This window comes from Vicia villosa, linkage group LG4 (genome assembly GCF_029867415.1).
Source record: "Vicia villosa cultivar HV-30 ecotype Madison, WI linkage group LG4, Vvil1.0, whole genome shotgun sequence".
NCBI classification, from domain to species: Eukaryota; Viridiplantae; Streptophyta; class Magnoliopsida; order Fabales; family Fabaceae; genus Vicia; species Vicia villosa.
This window is the reverse complement of record NC_081183.1, coordinates 132,568,951-132,593,426: the sequence shown is the minus strand read 5'-3', so window position 1 is coordinate 132,593,426 and position 24,476 is coordinate 132,568,951.

Genomic DNA, 24,476 nt, shown 5'->3' with positions numbered 1-24,476 from the left:
AAATTTCCATTTAAATTAAAAATTAAAAATTAAAATATACGGGTGTTACAACTCTCCCCCACTAAAAGAGTTTTCGTCCTCGAAAACATACCTCAAGTAACCAGCTCGTATAAGAGTCCTTCACCTGACTCTCCAGCTCCCAATTAACATTACCATCAGTCAATCCATCTGACATAACCAACAGGAAACATGTTTCATACATTCAAATCCCGGTTCTTACGTCGCATTTGACCATCCCAAAGTATACCACTCGCTATATCTCCAAAAGGTTAACAACAATAGAACATTGAGGTATAACCCATATAATACGCTCAACAACTGAGTGATACAATTACACAATCTATAGTATGATCACACTGATCAACACTGCAGTAATGCATACCATCTACTGAACTTATCCTCCTCAGACACACTTTTCTATTTGAGTGATAAGGTAATACCTACACTTTTCCCCAACCGCTTCCTTCAAGAAACTCAATACTCATATTCCTATACCATTGAATTCCAATTATCTGACTCCTCTTAAGTCAAGCCATCGATTATCCAACACTTTACATTTCGCTTTTTCCGCACTACTCCGATTACTCATCACAATCATCTATACCAAATAGATTTCTGAGTTCTACCCGATTCCGACTCTCTTTACTTATTCGTTCAAGAATCATTCTTCATCATTCATGGTACCAATTTACCATTCAGTAATACTTACTCGCACTCAAAAACAAATTCCTGATTTACTTCATCTATTAAAACATTCTCACCATCGGAATGAGTACGCACAAGTAGTTATAATCACACTCATCAGCCTCGATATACCATTGCTTACATAATAGCTCAAACTGAATCCCACTCTTCTTTAAGAATTAAATCCACTTCGTCCTTCATAGAGTGTAATTACTCATTATATCTGGAATCTACAATATCACCTTAATAACAACACAAAATTAGTACAGCATCATATAGTATCAACTCTTCGTTTTAATTTCTCCGAATACATACTCGTTAACTACGTACAACCGTAAGAACATATTCATCATCTCGACAATTATTCAAAAGAGTTATAATTCTTCGACACGACATCCTTACATCCACTGGATTCTAAATCCAACATATAGATCAAGACATATTCTCTATGTAGGCTTCCGACATATTAATTCCTCACTTGCCACAAGTAGTACTCATAACACTACTCTACATCACACTTTCGCTGCGCGACTCTGATTACCCGTCTTAAGTCATCATCCACCATGTTGCACTCTTTCATATTCACTTCTTCATAAGTTCACACAACATAGTGAGTGATGATTCTCACGGCTTAGCATTCATCACATCTTATACCATTAAGGTAACAAAACAAGCTCATCTCATCTATATGATTCCATCTACTACCAACAAGAGATTTAGGGTGATCAAGTCCTAAATTTGTCAATATTAGTTGAAAATCATATATAAGCATAAACCGTCGTTACTACATAATAGTGTCCCTTTCCGAGTTTGCACCCAAACTCATTAACATCGTCATAGTCCAATAATTCACTACGGTGTCCTTCTAGAATATCCTTCTGAAGCTCAAAACATCAGTTACACAAATCCAATCACTCAACCTCATCACATCGTTTTCGTCGATTCTGAATTCACCGCCTTTACTTTGGTAATTCAAAGTCAACCTATCGATCAACTCAACATCATCCTTCTGACCTTCTCTAATCTCGTTAAGAATACCACTAGTCATCTTCTAGCATACTCAATCTAACACTATTAGGATCACCTTCACATACCAACTCAAGTCTCTAAATTGTCCAATTAAATCCAACTCCTTCACCATTAGCACCGACATATTTAAAGACTTCCTACGCAACACAATAGCTCAACATTTTTCTTACCAGGATGGTAATTCAAACCAAATTCTTAATCCTAAAAAAAATATACTCTAACCATCTCTGCTGCCTCATATTAAGCCCCTTTCTGACCAAAGAGGTAATTCAACTCTTATGATCACTAAACACTTCGAATCCTGAACCATACAACTAACCTGTAAGGCCAAGACCACATTCATAACTCGTGGTTTTAATCCAAATTCTATTACATCCTTCACGTCCAAATATCATCCCACTCGGAATCTCAACAGAGTCTTCCTCACGTCAACAATTGTTAGAAATTCCCCACAATTCTTCTTTTATACTTATCGTTACTTTGCCATCACAAATACGATTCCAAGGGTTCTAAAGTTTACTTCACCTTTACTACTAATTTACTCATTCACTAAAATCCATCGGTATTCAAATCATCTTTGTGACCGAACATCTCGTCGACTTATTCATCAACAACATGTTCTACTCCACGTCGTTTCAAACAATCGCGGTAGTAGGCATTCTTATTCAACAAGTTTCACGCTTCCATAACCGACTTCAGAACCTCTCCTCATAGGGTCACTCTACTGTATTTATAACTCTTCCATAAATTAGAACACAATCCCTCCTCCTCGTAGGTTCAAACGGCACATTAATCCGACACTCGGAACTCAAGATATGAATTTTCCAATCATTGCCCGAAAATGCAACACTGACATCATGCAGCGACACTCTATACGATATATCCAAAACTCCTCAATTGGTAAATTCAATTCTTAAAATTACTCCTCAACAAACCTTCTAATTATTCCTTCGATCCATTCAACACTGACACTGACATCCCGTGCAGTACCAATAAACAAGTCTAGTTATAAGAACAAGAGTAACCGTAACTTCACCTCTTTCCAACGTCATCCTGTCACAATTAAATATGTTACAGCTGCTGCAACTATTTTTATAACAAAGTTCATCTCGTTAGTTTTCCGACGCTTCAAACGGAACTCAATTCGGATGTCCAGAACTCCAGTTATGAATTTTCGAAGTTCCGCAGCTATTCAGCAATTTTCCTGCGTTTTGCTTACGAAAATCTCTCTCCAAAACTCATTCTCCTCAACCCTATCACATTCCAAACAGCCCCTTATCGTACCTCTTCACTTCCAAACATTCTTATGACTTGAGCAACACATCCTATCGCCGAAGTGCGATTTCTGGAACATTACGACAACAATCCTCTTTGCAAACTTGCAGCTGAATCTCTTCCGAGACGTAAAGCTACTCAACTGACATCTTCGCAGTACACCAGTAGAGCTGACACACCGCAACTTTCCAATTTCCTTCTCTTACAATAACTGTCAATTACCTCTAATCATCTTCCTTCAAGATGTTCCAACTCAATTCCCAGTGAAGTCTTAATTCCATGTCACCTTCAACTCGGGAAACAACAAACTCCAACAACGCTCGCACTGTTGCCAACAACCGCCTACTGAATCAATCTTCTTACAACTGAAACATGTCGCGTACCAAGTACCGACAGTGATTCACTCACAAGCAACAAGCAACAAGCAAACTGCAACAAGATTGATTCAACACCTGCAACAAGCAACCAAGTACCGACAGTGATTCACTCACATGTCGCGTACCAAGGAATAAAATGCCGACAATATACAACTGTCGCGCAACTCAACTGACTCAACAATTGGCCGGACAGACCGACCTGCTCTGATACCACTATTGTAACGCCCCTCTAATACCCCACAGCAATTAACAAAATTAAATTAGAGTAAACATGCAAAGGGTGTCACAATTCAAAAATAAAAGAAAACACACGTTCGGCATATGTCATGCATTCACTGAAACATCTGAAATTATAACTCCTTAGGTAAAAATCATGTTTACACAGCGGAATCAAATCATCAAGTCAACATTACATTGTTAATGTATCAGACTTCAAATAAAATAAACAATAGAGTTATAATTGAAACTCAAAACATCGCGTCCCTAGTGTTACATCTATCAGAGCATGACACCGACACAACAACTAAACCGACTTATGAGCTAATCCTCACCAAGTCGAAAGCAGCTATCCTCAATCTGAAAATGTCAACAGTAAGGGTGAGTCTCATCACAGTTAACAAATGTTATTGCATCTTAAATAACAACAGATCATAGTCATATCATTCACCCAATTGCATCATATTCAGATTATCAGGAACATCCATCATTTACACAAGGCCAACAAAACACATCTTTCAAACAGACAATCATACTAAACATTAATTCAACCAACACGCAACCAACACATCATCAATATTTATAACACTGGAATACTTCCAATCATGTTATAAAAGTATGCATATGTATGAACTGACACTATGCATGTGGTACCAAAATTCGTGAATCATATTCACAGGACTTCTCTCTACGATACTGCTCTTCAAATCGCTCACACCTCACATGGGCACACGATTAACCTCATCAAATGGGAATAACCTATGACCGATCCAACGTCATCAAGATACGGCCCTGCCGGCACAAATTCCACACAATGGGAATCATGCCCTTCACTGATCCAACACACCCTTATGGATACAGTATCATCAATGAACATGAATGAATGCAACATATACAACATACTTATACCATCATCATCATCATCATCATCATCAACATCATCATTATCATCAAGTATGTTTATATACATTAGCATCATTCAATACAATCAATCATCATCATCATCATTAAAGAACATACATGTGTCCACATCAATCATCGTCATCAATAAGAAGAACACACATGTATCCACATCATTCCAAAACAAACCAATCAACATCATACAATCCTCAACAATTCATCACATCATAATGTTTCTCAAAACAACATCTTATATTGTCACATTTCATCATATATGTCAACAATATATCATCCAATTAAACAAATCGTCACATGATTAATATTTCAACGTAGCATGTATTTAACATTTCTTATCACATATATGTACAATACATCATTCACCGAGACATAAAATCATATTTAAAAATAATTGGATTCACACCTCATTCCATCATTTAAAACACGTAGACTATCTCGTAAGATTCATCGTGCTCGAAACGACACTAAAAACGGACCTACGGTTCGAAATTTACACATCATTTAACTTTTCCAAGAAAACAACTAACGCTACAGCACGCGGCGCAACCGAAGTTCGCGGCGCGACCTGAAGCACACAAAACACGTTCGCGGCGCCAACCTATGCACGCGGCGCGATGCGAGAAAACAAGTACGCCTTCGCGGCGCCAACACAGGGACGCGGCGCGAACTGGCGATTTCACAGACTTTCAGGTCTGCGTCAGATCCTGCGATCTCACCCAATTTGAGTCCGAAGCTGACTCTAAACATCATATACATGCAGTTAATCATCAATTGCATCATTATTCATCATCACACATCAAAACAACACATAATCAATCAATAATCCATGCAATTTTCATCAATTCATAACCTCCCTAAACCCGACATATAATCCAATTGACTCAACAACATCCCTAATCAATATTATTATCTAAGAACACGATAATAGATGATAACCGGAGAGTCCCCCCTTACCTTAGCCAAGAGCTCTTGGTTGGTCTCTCCCTCCATTGCTCCTCTTCACGTACTAGCTTTCCAATCCCTCATCTCTTCTGCTCTGCTTTTCACGTTCCTTTCCCTTATTCCCAATTCTTATTATTTTATAAAATAAACTTTAATTGGAATAAGACCTTTACTAACATAACACCCCCTCATTTCTTAACATCACACATGGCCCAACACCATAAACCATCCTTTTCCAATTAAATTCTACAAATCCCCAATAATTCTAATTATTAATTAAATTTCCATTTAAATTAAAAATTAAAAATTAAAATATAAGGGTGTTACAGATTGCGTAGTACGAGGAAGGTGACTTGAAGCAAGACTTTTGGGGCGTCAGAGATTTAGAGGTCAGAATTGAAGAACTGACGAGTAGTTATGTGACCTTACTCAGACGTGTGTGGAAATGAATCTGAATGTTATCAGTAGAGAGGCGATGTAGTGGATATGTATGGATTCAAAGGGGTGCAAGTAGTCAATGGAAAGGAGGTGAAGTTCAGCTTCATAAGTCAAGCAAGGATGAGCTTGAAAAACTTTGAGAACGAGAATTGTCTGACTAAAATGGATTGTTAGAGATCCTTGAGCTATGCAAGCTCGATGTGAGGGGATCTAGGTTGGAAACCTCGAGAGAGTCAATTTGCAAGTAAGATTGAACGAAATATTGAAGCATGTGTTGTAAAGCGACTGAGGCTTTCTAGTCAGGATTGTTAACGGCGCGAGCGTAGCAGGGAGCGATGTTTTCTGGGATAGGACGACTTTTGGATAAAGTCGTAGGGTTTAACTAAAGGAGGAACGTAAGAAGCATTCGTCCCCTTGTTGGAAAGGATGTCAGGAACCTATTCTTGTGGTGATTGTAAGGAATTCGAGGGCGAATTCTATTTAAGAGGGGGAGAATGTAACACCCCTAATATTTATTTCACTAAGTGAGAATGTGCATTTATACATATATCTGTGTTTGGAATTGTTACTAGAGAAGAAGTTAGTGGAGTAGTTGGAATACAATGGTATTGGTTAGAAACTAACAAGATGGCAAACTAGTAATTAAGGTTTAGTTGAAGGGCATTTTAGTCATGGGGCAAAGTTTGCATGTGGACTTAAGGTTGTGTTTCGTTATAACACCATAAAAATCAGATTTTTATATAGAGAATAGGGAGAATAGAGAGGGTAAGCCATTTTCTTCACTTTCAAACACCAATCCCGTATTCCTTGAGCAGTATGCACTAAAACCATCATAACCTTCTGCTCGTAACTCGGAATGAGGCAAGGCCGGACTTTTCGGAAAGCTCACGAAATTCTCTATAATCTACATATATGGTCCGCTTCTCGCATGTCCTTGAGGAGGGAGATAATCAAGTTTGGAGTTAGGGGTCTGAAGCTGAAAGTTTTACACGAATTCCATGGACAGTCTTCATTCAACAAGCTATACCATTTTACTTGAAGCTCTGATTTAGGTAATTCTTGCATTTTTGGATTCTACACAAAATTCCCTTCAATTTAGTATATTGGTTCATGTTTATAGCTTCTATATTGAAGGAGAAAAGTGAGTTTGAAACTTGGATGTTCATGCTGAAAATTGGAGAAAAGGGGTTACGGATTTGTTGTTGATGGAGGTGGAACTTTGGCCATGGTGGGAGTTATATTGATGCATGGATGATGTCCTAACCTCCTTTTGGTCAAGGTGAGTTCCATTAGTAAGAAACTTGGGTAGAAATTGGGGGAAATTGTATGATCAAGGGTTTAGATTGAGATTATATGATGCATGTTTGATTTCATGATGAAACATGAGTGATTGTTATGCTAATTAATGCCTTGTGTTGTTATTACATGATGAGATTCGAATTTGGCCAATTGGGGAACCTTAGAGATGTATTAGAATGCTTTGGGACTGAATTATGCAGGAAAATATGTCATTTTTGACTCTGCTTCAGGTGAAAATCGATTTGCATATACTGTAAATCGATTGCTCACTGAAAGAAAAATGACTTTTATTGTTTTGATCATAACTTGAGTTTCGTAACTCGAAATGAAGCCCGGTCGGAAGCGTTGGAAAGGTCTTTTAATAATATTTATGAATATGCTTAGATATAATGCTTTTAATTAATTTAAAATTTATGGAAAATGGATGTTTAGTTACATGATGTCGGATTAACATTTATAGAATCAAGAATGGTATGTTTAATTCCCCCGAGTGCGGTTCCGTTCCATGTCGGGAATCGGAAGCCTCTTTGTTATGAGACTAATGTGTGTCCATGTACGTTCTAAATAATTATATGGTTTGATTATGTTTAATATATTCCATGATCGAAACATATTTAACTCACATGTGACGAGTATGTATAAAGGACATGATATTTATATGATGGATTTTTGTCTAATATTATGTGCATATAATACAATGTAAATTGTTTTCCCGTCGTTCCGGTTGGACGTTCGGATGCTTGATTTTGTGAACTTGCCTTGGTTGAATATGCGTGAATCAGAGTATAACCGTACTACTAGGATTGTAAATCCTGTTTACCCACTATGTGGATGCCCATTGGTAGCCTGTGTGGCGTTTGTGATATGTATTATATACCATGGATGATTTGGCTTTTATGCCTGTTGTATATACGTGTCTATATCCGTATATTTTGCGTTACCTAAGCTACTATTGCGGTGGAAGCTGTTAGACGCTGGCCTTAGGATCTAGAGGGGGGTGAATAGATCGTTCACAGTTTTACGGAGTTAAACGACTTTTCAGCGGAAGTGATTCTGAATCGACTCGCGTCTATTCCGAACCACTATCGAAACGATTGTATATGTGTTTAAAAACCAGTCAAAAACTTGAGGTAAGTGATAAGAGTATACGTTGCAGAATCAAAGCGTTGCTCTTATTGAAAATCAGATTAACTTCTTGTATGATGGACAATGTTTGCAATGCAGTAAAAGTGATAGAAACAAATATACAAACACTTGGTGATAATGATCAAATTGACGGTGATTCAATATGTGATGGATTGTGATGTTTATATAAGTTCTTAATTCACAATCTTAACACTCGAATCGTTGATCAATTTGCTATTATAACCAAATATGAACAGAATGTAAATGGAAAAGTAAAAGCGACAAGAACACGATATTTGTTTAGGCAGTTCGTCGATCGTCCTCGCTACGACTACGTCTGCCCCCAATTCCAAACTGAAATTGGGTAATCTTTCATTAATGTTGAAAGTAGTATATACAAAGAAGATAACAAAGCGATAAACCATAAACCAATTATGTCGATCCTTTGAATCTTCTTCCCCCTTAATCTTGAGTCAGATCAAGGTTATCCAAGAGCTTCACTTTGATCCCTTTCTGCAGTGTCTTCAATTCCCTCGAACCCTTGTTCTTCAATCTTCACACTCAGCCGGATCCTCGATGAAACCTCTTGATAAAAACCCCCAAGAAACACCTATCTTGGAGGACAAAACCCGCAGATTTTATTCACCAAAAACCCCACAAATCTTCACCCACTAGGAATCTTCAATTCCGTTCCATGGACGTTATCGAACTCGATCACTAACCCTCAACGCAAGAATGATTATGTGTAATTGTGTTGGAGATGACGAAGAACGAAGATGAGAAGCCTTTGTGTATCTTTCAGTCGTTGGTGTTGCATTGAATAATGAACCTTGGACAATATATATGATAGCTTAACAGTTGGAGATGAGAGAAACAGAATTTTTGGCATTCTTGATCAGTTAGGTCGACCTCTTGTGGTGCTTAGGTCGACCTAGCAGAGCTTGCAGAATTTTGCTCCCAGTTAGGTCGACCTGTTTAAGGAGTAGGTCGACCAGAATCCTCTTCAAATGCATTTTGGGGACATTTTCTCAGATTAGGTCGACCTAGTTGTTGTGTAGGTCGACCTAGCAGGCTGGTATGTAAATTTCATCTATTTAGGTCGACCTAGATGATGTGTGAGTCGACCTAGCAGAAGTATATGGATTTTTCTTCATTTTAGGTCGACCTGGGTTGATGGTAGGTCGACCTAACTGCTGCTTTTCTGCATTCTTCTTGTTTTGCTTGTGTTGAGTCAACCTATAAGCATAATAGGTCGACCTGTTCTGACATGAGTGATCAATGCTTGCTTTTCTTTGAGTTTTCTGCTTCCACCTTGTTGCTTGTATGCTTATTGAGTTTGTCATGAATCAAAAACATCTTTGTGATTGTAATCTTGTATTCACATACTCCCCCTTTTTGATGATGGCAAACCAGTAGTCGAAGCTTTGGTAGTAAGTGATAACGTCTCAACAAAGCTCCCCCGTACATTCAGCATCTATCTCTCAACAAGGCAATCTCTCAACAAAGCTCCCCCGTACACTCAGCATCTATCTCCCCCTTTGTCAACATCAAAAAGAGATACAACGAAAATAGAAGAGTAACGAGAGAAACATAGATAAAATGCTAGCATTCATAGTGTAGAAAAGAAAAGGTAGATAGTGATATCATGAGAGTCAAATATGTTTAAAGGTGTATTAAAGATGAGACACATAGATGAGCAAGAGAGATATAGGTATGAAGTCACTATAAGCATGTTAATTGATAGCATATTATAGTATCAATAATATTTTTGGAAGTGAACCACAATTACGTTACCGCTTTGTCAATATGTAGGTGTCAACTTTGATGACAGCCTTTAGTTAATGTGGAATGACGCCTGACTTGATGATGAACTACCTTTATGCTGAGAGAAATGTTAGCAGAAAAATATATACATAAAGTAAAGGAATAATATTAAGAGAAAACAAACGTAATTAGCCAAATTAGAGATATCGAGTATCCCTAATTCCCTACGAATGTTGAAGTATTGCTCCGTTGCTAGAGGTTTGGTGAAGATGTCAGCTAGTTGCTTCTTGCTTTCTACATGTTCAATTGTAACGTCTCCTTTCTCTACATGATCTCGTAGAAAGTGATGTCTTATTTCAATATGCTTGGTACGTGAGTGTAAGACAGGATTTTTACTCAAGTTTATGACACTTGTGTTGTCGCACATGATAGGTATGCGATCAAGCTTAATACCAAAGTCAAGAAGTTGTTGCTTGAGCCATAATATTTGTGCACAGCAGCTTCCAGCAGCTACATATTCTGCCTCAGCAGTAGATAATGCAACCGATACTTGTTTCTTGCTATGCCAACTTATCAATGAATTTGAGAATAGATGACATGTTCCACTGGTGCTTTTTCTATCGGATTTGCAGCCAGCAAAATCTGAATCGGAGAATCCTACCAAATGACACTCATTTCCCTTCCTTTGGATACCATAGACCATATGTAGTAGTTCCACGTAAGTATCGCAGAATTCTTTTGACAGCTTTTAAGTGAGATTCTTTTGGACAAGATTGATATCTTGCACACATACACACACTAAACATAATGTCTGGTCTTGAGGCAGTAAGATACAATAGTGAACCTATCATACCTCGGTATAATTTCACGTCAACCTCTTTACCTTTCTCATCTTTGTCTAGATTAGTATTTGTTGCCATAGGTGTGTCAATTTCCTTTGCTTCACTCATTCCAAATCTTTTGAGCAGCTCCGTACAGTATTTAGTTTGATTCACAAACGTTCCATGACTGAGTTGCTTGATTTGTAGGCCAAGGAAGAAATTTAGCTCACCCATGAGACTCATCTCAAATTCACTCTGCATAAGCTTAGAAAAATCTTTGACAAGTTTTGCATTAGTCGACCCAAATATAATATCATCTACATAAATTTGGACTAAGAGAATATCTTTATCTTTTCTTTTAATAAAGAGAGTAGTGTCAACTTTACCCCTAGAGTACCCTTGACTAAGGAGAAATTTGCTCAAACGTTCGTACCAAGCCCGAGGGGCTTGTTTAAGACCGTATAGAGCACGTTTCAGCTTATAGACATGAGTTGGATACATGTAATTCTCAAAGCCGGGTGGCTGAGCAACATAGACTTCTTCATTTATATAGCCATTTAGAAAGGCACTTTTAACATCCATTTGGAATAGTTTGATGTCTTTAGAACAAGCATAAGCAAGTAAGAGACGAATAGCTTCGAGACGTGCTACAGGAGCGTATGTCTCTTCATAATCAATACCTTCCTCTTGATTATAACCTTGGGCAACTAATCTAGCTTTGTTTCTAGTAATAACGCCGTTTTCATCAAGTTTGTTACGAAAAACCCATCTAGTGCCTATTACTTGATGATCTCCCGGATGAGGGACTATGTCCCAAACATCATTCCGTTTAAATTGGTTTAATTCTTCTTGCATGGCCATTAGCCAATGCTCATCAAGTAATGCATCCTTAGCGTTTTTCGGCTCAACTTGTGAAACAAAAGCAAAATGATGACAGAAGTTACTTATCTTTGAGCGTGTTGTAACGCCCCTTGAGATGTCTCCTATTATATTGTCAATTGGATGGTCTTTCACATTTGTCCAGGCCTTGGGAAGTTCTTCATTGTTTGAGATGCTTTCTTTTTCATTTTCATTGTGAGACTCATCTTTCTCTCTCTCAGCATCTTTCTTTACAATACTTTCATTCTCGTCTTCCTTATCCTTGACAATGTCTTCAGTGGATGGACCTGCACCATTAAATGAAAGACCTTTCTCGACATATTTTGCATAAGATTCATCAAAAGACACGTGTACTGACTCTTCTACTATAAGTAATCTCTTATTATATACCCGATATGCTTTGCTAGATTGTGAGTAACCAAGGAATATGCCCTCATCAGCTTTAGCATCGAATTTACCAAGATTATCCTTACCATTGTTCAAGACAAAACACTTGCAACCGAATACATGGAGATGAGATACATTTGGTTTTCTACCTTTTAGTAATTCATAGGGAGTTTTGTTCAGTATAGGACGTATTATTATCCTATTCAAAACATAACATGCTGTACTAATCGCGTCAGCCCAGAAATACTTTGGTAGATTACCCTCATTCAGCATTGTTCTTGCCAGCTCCTCTAGAACCCGATTTTTACGTTCAACTACTCCGTTTTGTTGAGGTGTTCTAGGAGCTGAAAAGTTATGCTCAATTCCATGTTTATCACAGTATTTTTCAAAAAGAATGTTTTCAAACTCTCCACCGTGATCACTTCGAATTGCAACTATTTTGTTGTTCATTTTGTTTTGACATAATCTTGCAAATTGTGTGAAAGCTGGAAAAGTTTGATCCTTACTAGGTAGAAAGATTGTCCAACGAAATCTAGAGTAATCATCGACAATGACAAAACCATATGTGTTTCCACCTATGCTTTTAGTCCTTGAAGGGCCAAAGAGATCCATGTGAAGTAGTTCAAGAGGGCGTGATGTTGAAACCACGTTCTTTGATTTAAAAGAGATTTTTCTTTGCTTTCCCTTTTGACAAGCATCACATAGATGATCTTTTGAAAACTTCATTTTAGGTAAGCCGATTACTAAATCTTTTGAGACAACTTTATTAAGTAAGTCAAAATTTATGTGGGCGAGACGTCTATGCCAAAGCCATGAGTCTTTGCCCAGAGCAACTAGACACTTGGTACTAGACTTAGATACCTCATCCAAGTTTAGCATGTAGATGTTGTTTACTCTTAAGCCCTTAAACATAATGTCTCTTTTCTTAGTATGTTCTATTGTGCAGCCAGAATTTGTAAACATTACTTTAAAATCTTTGTCACACAATTGACTTATACTTAAAAGATTATGTTTAAGACCTTCTACTAGCAGCACATCAGTTATAGTAGTGGTAGAAGGGTTACCTACACTTCCTTTACCAAGTATGGCTCCCCGATTGTTATCTCCATAGGTGACATACCCCTTTTTCTTTGCTTGAAACTCAACGAAAAGAGATAGGTCTCCCGTCATGTGTCTTGAACATCCGCTATCAAGGAACCACAACCTTTCGGCAATGTCAAGACACTTTTCCTGCAAAATTAATTTAGAGAGGGAGGTCCCCAATTTTCATTGGGTCCTTGGTAGTGAGTACACAATTTGTTGCACTTAGGCAACCATTGAAATACTCCTTTAGGAACTAAAATTCTCCTAAATTTGCATTTTTCAATGGTATGACCCTTTTTGCAACAATAATGACAGGTAATATGATGAGAATATGGTGTTTTGCTAGTTGATACTTTTGGTACAAAAGTGTATTTGCTATATAAAGGAGTATACGATCTTTTGAACTTATTTGGATCAACGGCAAAAGTCACTTTTGGTTGTAGAGCCTTGTCTAACTTGGCTTTTAGATCTCTTACTTCTTTTTGCCAAATGTGACATGTCTCACAACCAAACCATGATGTAGGATCAATTTCAACTTTAACCTTTTGAATGTCTAGCATAGATTGTTTTAAAGCTTCCATATCCTTTTCGGTTTTCTCAACTTTTGATTCAAGATATGAAAAGATTTTCTTATTTGAGGCCAAAAGTTTGAAAGCTTTAATTGCATCTCTATGTAATTCTTCAAAAGCAAGTTTTAGTTGAGAATGAGATACCTTATCTACGAGTTCAGGTTTAAGATGACTTACAGCTTTCTTTTTCTTGTGTTGATGAGCCATGAAACATAGGTTTGCTGATTCTTCTTCATCGCTTGATGAGCTTTCACTAGATGAATCACTTTCCCATGCTATGTAGGCTCTTTTAGATTTATTATGACCTTTGCTTTGGTTCTTCTCCTTTTCTTTCTTAAGGTATGGACAATCCGGTTTGTAGTGACCGGCTTTCCCACAATTGAAGCAAAGACCTTTGATTTTTCCTTTGTTGTCATCATCTTGTTTGAACTTGTTTGATTGCTTTCTATAGTTGATCAAGCCTTTTTCAGAATGTTTTGCTCCATTTTTCTTTAGATATTTGTTGTATCTTCGCACAAACAGTCCCATTTCCTCATCATCGGAGTCTTCGTCATCACTTGTATCACTATCCTTTGGCTCTTGTCTTGAGGTCTTGGAGCTTGAAGCTTTTAGAGCTATTGACTTCTTCTCTACCTCTTTCTCCATGTTCTTTTCTTTCTTTGCCCTTTTCTCATGCATGTCAAGGCATTTAAGGTGTTGTTCATGTTCCTCTAGTTTACCAAAGAGAGTGGTAATGTCTAAGGTGTTTAGATCATTTGCTTCCTTTATTGCTGTAACCTTGGGTTGCCATTCCCTGTTCAAGCATCTTAAGATTTTGTTAGTAGCAACTGCATTGGAAACAGGTCTATCAAGAGAATTTAACCGATTTTTCAGGTGAACGAATCTCTTCTGCATGTTTTCGATGGATTCACCATCTTCCATGTGGAAGAGTTCGAACTCTTGAGTTAACGTATTGATCCTAGCTAGTTTGACATCATTCGTTCCCTCGTGGGCAACTTGCAATGTGTCCCACATAGCTTTAGCTGATCTACAATGGGAAACGCGATAGTATTCATCAACTCCTAGAGCTGAGATTAGAATGTTTCTCGCTTTCCAATCGTATGCATATCTCTTTTCATCTTCAGCATCCCAAGTATTTTCTGGTTTTGGAACAACTGCACCAGCTGCATTTGTCATGGTGATCTGAAAGGGACCATTGACAATAGCTGTCCAGATGTTCCTATCAATTGCATTGATGTGGACACACATACAATCCTTCCAATAGCCATAGTTTTCACCGTTGAAAACTGGAGCTCTATTGTGAGCCCCTTTAGGTCCGGAAGCCATCTTTCCAATAAGTGTTTCACGTAGCACGGAATAAACCAGAGCTCTTGATGCCACTTGTTAGACGCTGGCCTTAGGATCTAGAGGGGGGTGAATAGATCGTTCACAGTTTTACGGAGTTAAACGACTTTTCAGCGGAAGTGATTCTGAATCGACTCGCGTCTATTCCGAACCACTATCGAAACGATTGTATATGTGTTTAAAAACCAGTCAAAAACTTGAGGTAAGTGATAAGAGTATACGTTGCAGAATCAAAGCGTTGCTCTTATTGAAAATCAGATTAACTTCTTGTATGATGGACAATGTTTGCAATGCAGTAAAAGTGATAGAAACAAATATACAAACACTTGGTGATAATGATCAAATTGACGGTGATTCAATATATGATGGATTGTGATGTTTATATAAGTTCTTAATTCACAATCTTAACACTCGAATCGTTGATCAATTTGCTATTATAACCAAATATGAACAGAATGTAAATGGAAAAGTAAAAGCGACAAGAACACGATATTTGTTTAGGCAGTTCGTCGATCGTCCTCGCTACGACTACGTCTGCCCCCAATTCCAAACTGAAATTGGGTAATCTTTCATTAATGTTGAAAGTAGTATATACAAAGAAGATAACAAAGCGATAAACCATAAACCAATTATGTCGATCCTTTGAATCTTCTTCCCCCTTAATCTTGAGTCAGATCAAGGTTATCCAAGAGCTTCACTTTGATCCCTTTCTGCAGTGTCTTCAATTCCCTCGAACCCTTGTTCTTCAATCTTCACACTCAGCCGGATCCTCGATGAAACCTCTTGATAAAAACCCCCAAGAAACACCTATCTTGGAGGACAAAACCCGCAGATTTTATTCACCAAAAACCCCACAAATCTTCACCCACTAGGAATCTTCAATTCCGTTCCATGGACGTTATCGAACTCGATCACTAACCCTCAACGCAAGAATGATTATGTGTAATTGTGTTGGAGATGACGAAGAACGAAGATGAGAAGCCTTTGTGTATCTTTCAGTCGTTGGTGTTGCATTGAATAATGAACCTTGGACAATATATATGATAGCTTAATAGTTGGAGATGAGAGAAACAGAATTTTTGGCATTCTTAATCAGTTGGGTCGACCTCTTGTGGTGCTTAGTGTCATACCCCAAAATTTGCCCGATCATTTATGGTCTAATAATTTATCAAGGGAATTAAAATTAAGAGTCATGGGGTTTAACATTTCTATTGTTAAATCCATTCTCTTATAAATTGGAATAGGGGTGTGGATAACAGGTATTTTAGGACCCAAACAGTTGAGCCCAATTACTACAAGGGTGCTATCATTTTTTGATATAATTGCTTTTTAATAACATTTTGTCTTTTATTATTATTGTAATTTTATTAAGTGTTGCGACTTTATTTACTAACATTATTAATTAATATTATTTAGATTATTGGTATAATTAGAATTATTATTATTAACCTTAATATTAGTCTTATTAGGATTTTTATTTAAATTATTTAGTTGGGCAATAGGTCCATTAAGAGTAGAAAACCCTAAGTGTAGCATTATAAATAGATAAGTTTTTGTAACAATTAGGGGAGGCCAATACAATTTTATACACTAACTTCCTCATGTACATACACGATAACCTGACACAAATTCTCTAACCCTTATTTTCTCTCCTTCACTTTCACGTATAAACAAACCTACCCAATTCCCTTCCTCTCATTCTGATAGATATTTTCCACAGTCATTCACATACAATTTCGACACCCTCATCAGTCAAAACATTCACCCAAATTCTGCAACCTTGTCATATTAATTCAAGCACCATTCCATATTCACACTACAACTCCACTCCATAAAACTGACTTCACAGATCCAAGAAATTTATTAGTGAACATCATCACTTTTATATCACCATGACTTAACTTTCAAATCCCAAATTCATCTTCATGAAATTCTGAATAATAACAACATTTTTTGGTTTTTACAGGTTGAAAAATCTAAGAAAAGAAGTAAGAACTGAATTGGCATTGCTGTATATTGCTTGGTTGTTATCTCTATTTTGCTTGCAGGTTGATTAAGTGAATGAAGTCGAAGGAGATTCGCCGCCGATCTCCAACCAAAACGTTGTCTCCGGATCCGCACGTGCAGCCACACGCAAAGGCCACACCAACGTCAACAGCAACTTCCATCATCAACCTTCACGGTGCCAGACGAAACCGCACAGCCGCGAGGACCTCACCGGCGCCACCACACGGCGGCCTACATCCGCGCTCCTTCCTCGTATCAGATCCGCAACCGCACGAAACCGCCTTCGCATGACCACCGCAGCCGACGATGTGAACGTCCGGCTCTCGTCCAGATCCACACCGCCGACGAACCACTCCGGCCACTCGTCATCACGCCTCGTCACAAGCCACTCACCCCCGTTGGAAGTTTCGGCGTCGTCCCAATCCTTTGCCGTTTAATTGCTTTAAGCTGGTATGTGGTTTTGATTTGCAGAAAAAAAAGAGATGAAGTAGAGTATGAGGAGGAAGAACGTGATGGGGAAGGGAAAGGGGGAAACACACAGCAGCAACGACACTTTCTCTTTTCTATTTAATTGGCTGTACATGAAACAAGTGGGCCCCAGTGTTGACTTCAGCTGGTGATTGGTAATATGAACGACTTTATTTACTTATTGTTGGTGTGTTGATTTGTGAACATGAAAAGGAAATAGCACAGATGGTAAGTGGCATATCTTTGTGACTATGAGTGGGCAAGCTCGATTCCTGGGTGGTGCATTTTGTTTCAGATTTATTTGTCACATTTATCTCATAGATCCGGTGCATAGCTTCAGAGGGAGACCACGGTAAACCCTCATCTCCCAACCATTAGATCTCACGAAGATTAAATCTAATATTCCAGATGCGCCAGTCTGTCGTGAACACTCAGAAAGCTGCTGCATAGGATTGGTACCCAGGTTCTTTATTTAATTATTTAGATTAATTCTATGTGATTTAATTAATTATTTAAATTAGGATTCCTATAACTGGGATTAGGATTATAAATTTAGAATTATTTAGAACCATGTCGATTTTTCGGCTTAATTTATTCAATTGGTTTTAACCAAAAAAAATCACAATAAAAGCCCTATTAAAATTACAATATTAGGGTTCGCTCAATCCCATTGGCCATTTGGCCGAAGTTTTTTTAGGATTTAATTTATTATTCGTTCCGACTAAATCTATTGGTCGCAATGGTTAATAATTGATTAATTATTTAATCAAATCCAATAATTAAAATAATATTTATTTTGCTAAACGGTTTTAACCAAAGCTATTGGTTATGATGATTAGCATTTACCCTTACCAATTCGTTATTATTTGTAATCGAATTTATCGATTATAAGGGATAGCGATGTGTGGTGGTCGTTTTCTTTACCTCCCCGTTTCACTTGGGAGGACGGCACGCTAAACCCTTCACGCGAAATTTGGAAGGAGAATGCGCCCGTGGCGGGAGGAATTTTGTTTCAGTTCTTCCTACGATATCACACGAACTTTCTTATTTGTCCTACGAGTAGGAAAGGGGAAAAAAGATCTCAACTAAACCCTAGGAGTTTGCTAAGTGTGGGGATTTACACCTAGACTAGAAATTCTGGAGTCCGGGAGGTCGGTTATACATAGGGAAGTGTTTAAACACCCTACATATCTGTAGTACTCTACAGGAACCTTCTCTGTGTCATTGTGATTGTGTTTATTGCTATGATTGGGAAAGTTTCTCCTTTGTATTAGGAGAGAGAATTGAATTGATTTTAAGAGACAGACAGACAGACAAACTGACTATTTTTGGTATTTTATTAGCTCGCTGAGATTCCTTATGAACCTCATGCCTACATATCCCTAGTGGAAGTCAGAGCTTAATGTAGTTCGGGGAACTAACTAGGGAAATTAATTATTTTTGGTGCCTTGCTTGAAGCTCAAGGTTGAAGCTTGGAATTAAATCTCTGTTTACAGTAAAGAGACATGAAATTATCTCTACAGAGAGGTATTTGTACTATTCTACCACAAACATTTAAAGGAGTGACAGAATAACTGAATTCATTTCATTCAAGAGGGGGACCTTACTTGTGTATGTACAAGTATACCAGTCAAATACCTCTTAAATGAAAGAAAGATGCTCATCCAAATTAGGGAAAGTTACCACATGTCTGGGTTTTACTGCCAGCTCATGCCTTTCAAAATCCTAAATGGGAGACTTGATGAAAATTGAAATTGAAATTGAAATGTTTGTTTGTATGTGGTAGAGTAGTAAAAATATCTCTCTATAGAGATAAGCTATGTCTATCTACTGTATGAAAGATTTGACTTTAGATGGCTTGTATGAGGCCCAAGCTTGAGGCTTTTTGATTGATTAATTAATATTATTGACTCTGGGAGATGACTCCACTGGGAATTAATTACAGGGTATTTTAGTGTTCTGTACAAAGCCCAGAATTGAGGCTGACTCTACTTAGGGAGACTCTATTTATGTGCCTTGTACAAAGCCCAAGGTTGTGGCTAACTGTTGAGGATAATTGAATGACTCTATTTTATGTGCCTTGTACAAAGCCCAAGGTTGTGGCTAACTCTAGCTAGGGAAAACATTATTTTCTGCCTTGTACAAAGCCCAAGGTTGTGGCGGACTCTTAAATGAATTAAGTATTGATGACCATATGGGGAAAGATCCTAAGTGTTAGGAATCTTTGACACATGAAAGATATGGTTTATCTGCCTTGTACAAAGCCCAAGGTTGTGGCTACTGAGTGATGAAGGACTCACTGGGGAGACTCTATTATCTGCCTTGTACAATGCCCAAGGTTGAGGCTGACTCTTGACAGGGGAGTTTTATTATTTGGGTGCCTTGTATGAAGCCCAAGGTTGAGGCTAACTGTTTTTGTTGGTTTTGACTCTACTGAGGAGGTTTTATTTATTAAAAGACTATTTTTCTTTGGAAGCTAACCCTTTCCAGGGATTTTGACTCAGCTGGTGAATTTGTCTGTTAAAAGACTGACTTTATCATATTTTTTGGAGGCTGACCCTTTCCAGGGGTTCTGACTCTTTTGGGGAAATTATCTCCTAAGAGAATGAAATTATTTATTAATTAATTTTGGAGGCTAACCCTTTCCAGGGGTTTTTATTGAAATGAAGGAATGTGTGGAAGCTAACCCTTTCCAGGGAATTTTGACATTTTAGACAGATGTTGAAGGCTAACCCTTTCCAGGGGTTTTTATTGAAATGAAGGAATATGTGGAAGCTAACCCTTTCCAGGGATTTTGACATTTTAGACAGATGTTGGAGGCTAACCCTTTCCAGGGGTTTTGTTGAAATGAAGGAATATGTGGAAGCTAACCCTTTCCAGGGAATTTTGACATTTTAGACAGATGTTGGAGGCTAACCCTTTCCAGGGGGTTTTGTTGAAATGAAGGAATATGTGGAAGCTAACCCTTTCCAGGGAATTTTGACATTTTAGACAGATGTTGGAGGCTAACCCTTTCCAGGGTTTTTTTATTAAAATGGATGGCAGAAAGATTATCTAGTGAGACTTCTTGTTTAAAGCCCAAGATGAAGGCTGACTCAATGCTGAGGATGACCAAACATGGACCCTAGACTCTGCTAAGGAAGATTGATGAAGATGAGGGTGACAGAGACTGTCCATGTCTCTCATTCCAAAAAGTGTACTCAATGCAAAATTGAGACAAACTTAGCTTGTTTAAAGTCTGGTTTAAATTGGAAGAAACTCACCAGGGTAGGCTAAAAGGTGACTAAAGACCTGTTCCTATGTTTATAAGAAACCTGATGGGTCCTTGTATACAAGCTCAAGAGGAAGCTGGAAATGCTTTTAAGAAGCCTGTGGGTCCTTGTACAAAGCCCAAGAGGAGGCTAATCGAGGGTCCTTGTTATAGCACAAGAGAAAGCTATGTAGTTTTGAACTTATTTTGGCTCTAAGCAAATGGGTAAGAGGTATCACCGGGAATAATTCCTCTTTGGGTGGATGTGTCCTATTTATTTGGATTCTAAGGTTTTTACCAAGATGTTTCACCGGGAATAATTCATCTTGGGGGTTTGAACTACAGATCTCTAATTAGGAAAGAGCCTTCACCGGGAAGACATTCTCAATCCTAGGTCATATTCCTATAATATATATATAGTTTAACTGTCCTAAGGTTTACACTCAAACGCAGTTCTAAACTAATATATGCACAGTTTATATTTGACAGTAATTTAAATAAAGACTGTAAATTGAAAGCTTGTAAAGCCTAACCTGGATGGAGTGGAGGCCATTGAAGAAGTATGTACAGAGCTTCAACAGTATTTTTGTTGTTTTGTTGATAACAGTTGAATATATATATGATAAACAGTTAATGGTTTTTGAAAACAGAAGAAGTGAAGATGGACAAAGGTCACATAGGTATCTGAAGAGTTTCACCGGGAATAATGCCCTTCAAATTCCAGAGGAATGTTTTGAAAACAGAAAGAAGATTTTGAAAATACAGTTTTGAAAACAAGCTAAGAAGAGAAGGTTTTTGGGACTTACACTCTATTAGAGGCCCAGTACTTTGCAGTACTGGTGTAAAAGCAATTTTAAAAAAAATGATCTGGAATGATACAAGGTTTTGTTGTTTGAAAACCTTAATCCTCCGTTTAATCGGAGACTGATAACAGCTTTGAAAATTGACAAAAGTCAACTTAATTAAAGTAAAAATAAAGATTTTTACTTAATTAAGACCTAAACAATTAGGGTTTTATCATAAAATTATTTACAAAGTGATTTAGGTTAAAACAAAGTGAAAAATATGTATTCAAGTATTTAAGAAAAACACCTAAAACATACTATTTTAAACCTAATAAAAATACATGAAATAAATAATATTTTTATGATTTTTTTGATTATTCACAAAATAGATATGTTAAATAAGAAGTGTGTGAAAAATGAAGTGAAAATGATTTAATTTGATAGGTCAAATATTCATGTGAAGTTGTGAAGGAAATAAGTGTGAAAAGTGGTAAAAAATATAGAAATGTCTTCACCAAGGCTTGAACTCACGCCCTTTAGGTCACACACCCAAAACCAAACCACTGAGCCAGCGCGCGCATGGTGAAAGTAACTTGCACTCATTTGGTTATGTTTTAAAACAAGTAGTAAATCATTGAAAAATAAAAGAATCAAAAAGTCTGGGGCGAGGGGGATTCGAACCCCAGACCTTGGGCACGCGCAACACACAAACACTCTCTACCACTGGGCTATCACGTTTTAGTCGTTAATGAAACAGGTATCAATCAAAATAAAATAAACTTAGACCTGAGTTTGAAAATTGCGCGCCACCACCATCTTCGTCTTCAACCTCAAGCTCTCAAATTTCAAATTTATGAACTTGCTCATTTCTCCACCATTTGCAAAGATGTAAAGACCAAACTTGCTCTAAATTTACTCACGATTCTAAATATGTAACTAACATGTACTTATATTAACTACATCTAACTAATTTACCAGAAATCGTGAAGAACCCTAAAACTTAAAAATCAAATTAAATGGCTATGCTGAAAGATAAATGAATGATGATAGAGGGTTTTCAATCCTCTGATGATGCTGAACAAGATAGAATCGAGCTTTATCACAAAGAGTGCTTAAATTAAAGAGGTGAGGTTCAGAAACTTACCTCTGAAACTGAAGGTCGTGAGGATGATTGAGAGCACCTGGGCTTGAATGAATGATCTCAATAGCTTCCCTGAGACTCAATGATGCTAACTGGATGTTTATTATAGCCTGAATCCTTCTGAATTGTTCTATGGACCTCCCTCGATTTCAGCTTCAAGTGAACATGGAGGGTGTTGAATTTAGAGTTACAGATGGGCTGCAGCCATCTGGTTAGCTTCACTATGACCTGAGGAGTGTGCCTGGATGATTGGCTTGGCTCAGAACCTCCTGAATTACTCCATGGACCTCCAACTGCAAATGCTCCAAAGTGAGAGCAACAATGGTGTTCCTCCACTTACAGAAGTGATCCAGGTGCTTGGATCACCTCAAATGACCTCCCTTGAGATGTTAGAATGCTCACTTCCCAAAGATAAGCTCTGGTTTGAAGAAATCGATTCTTCTTGCCAAAGAACTTTGAAAAACAATGAACAAAAGAAAAGAAAGAGAAAGCAAGTAATATGGTTGCTTTGGTGTGTTTTTGAATGAGGAATGCATCTGTATTTATAGGCAAATGGATCAGTATAGCTGCAGAGGAGTGAGCTTCCTTAGTGAAGTTGATTTGGTTTCTTAGCCATGAAGAAATTTCAAAGAATATCCAAGTGTGATCATTGCATTTTCGAGCCACCTCCCCTATCCATTGATTCTATCTGATCTTAGGGGACAATTCAGATGCAAAGTGAGCTCTAATTGGTTGATGAGAAGATTCCTTGGGTGATTCATCAATTTGCCATAAATTCTCAAATGTAATCATTACATAATCACATGTTCTTGTTTTTAGGAATCTTCTTCAATTCTTATGGCATGGTGAAAATGAATGCATGGCATGTTTGCAGATGTATTATGGGTCATGTAGCATCTGTATTTGAGGTCATGTGCACAAAACTTCAAAGTTCCAAAATGATGCATGACCTATAATTTCACTTCATGAGGCCAACTTTGAACAAGCATAACTCTTAGCTCAAATTGAATTTTGAGAAGGTTGAACACAATTTGGAAAGCCCTAAACATCTACTTTAAATCATTAGTTTATGTCTTCTTCAGAATCCTTTGGGAAATTTGTGAAAAATGAGGCCAAAGTTGGAAGAAAACTAGGTTAAAACACTTAGAAAAATTTCTAAGTGTTTATGACCTAAACTTCAAAATTTCCAAAACTTCATAAATGGTTGATCTTTTGAAAAAAGTTCCCTTGTAAGATGTTGTTTTATTTGGCAAGATCTACAACTTTCATGTTGGAAGTTTTTTGAGTTGTGTAGGTGAAATTTTGAGATCTCACCATGCCTTCAAAAACCCTAATTCCCGACTTTTCGCTCCTTGATGAATTTCTTTGAATTTCTTTGGCCAAATGACTTTGACATCCATATATTGATGATATTGATCTTTGAAAGTCATTTTTTGACCAAAAACCTTAAAAGTCAATGATGATCCTTCACAGTTGACTTTTTCCTGACAAAGTGAATTTTTGGGCTTTTGTGTAGAAATAAGATCTTCTCCCCAAATGGATGATATAAATGGATTATATGGAGGTAGTAGAGATCCTTGAATCATGTCTTGAGTTTTGGATTCATGCCCTGATCAGAAGTCAACTATCTTGGTGAATTAGGTCAAAACCCTAATTTGTCGACCATGTGAAAGTA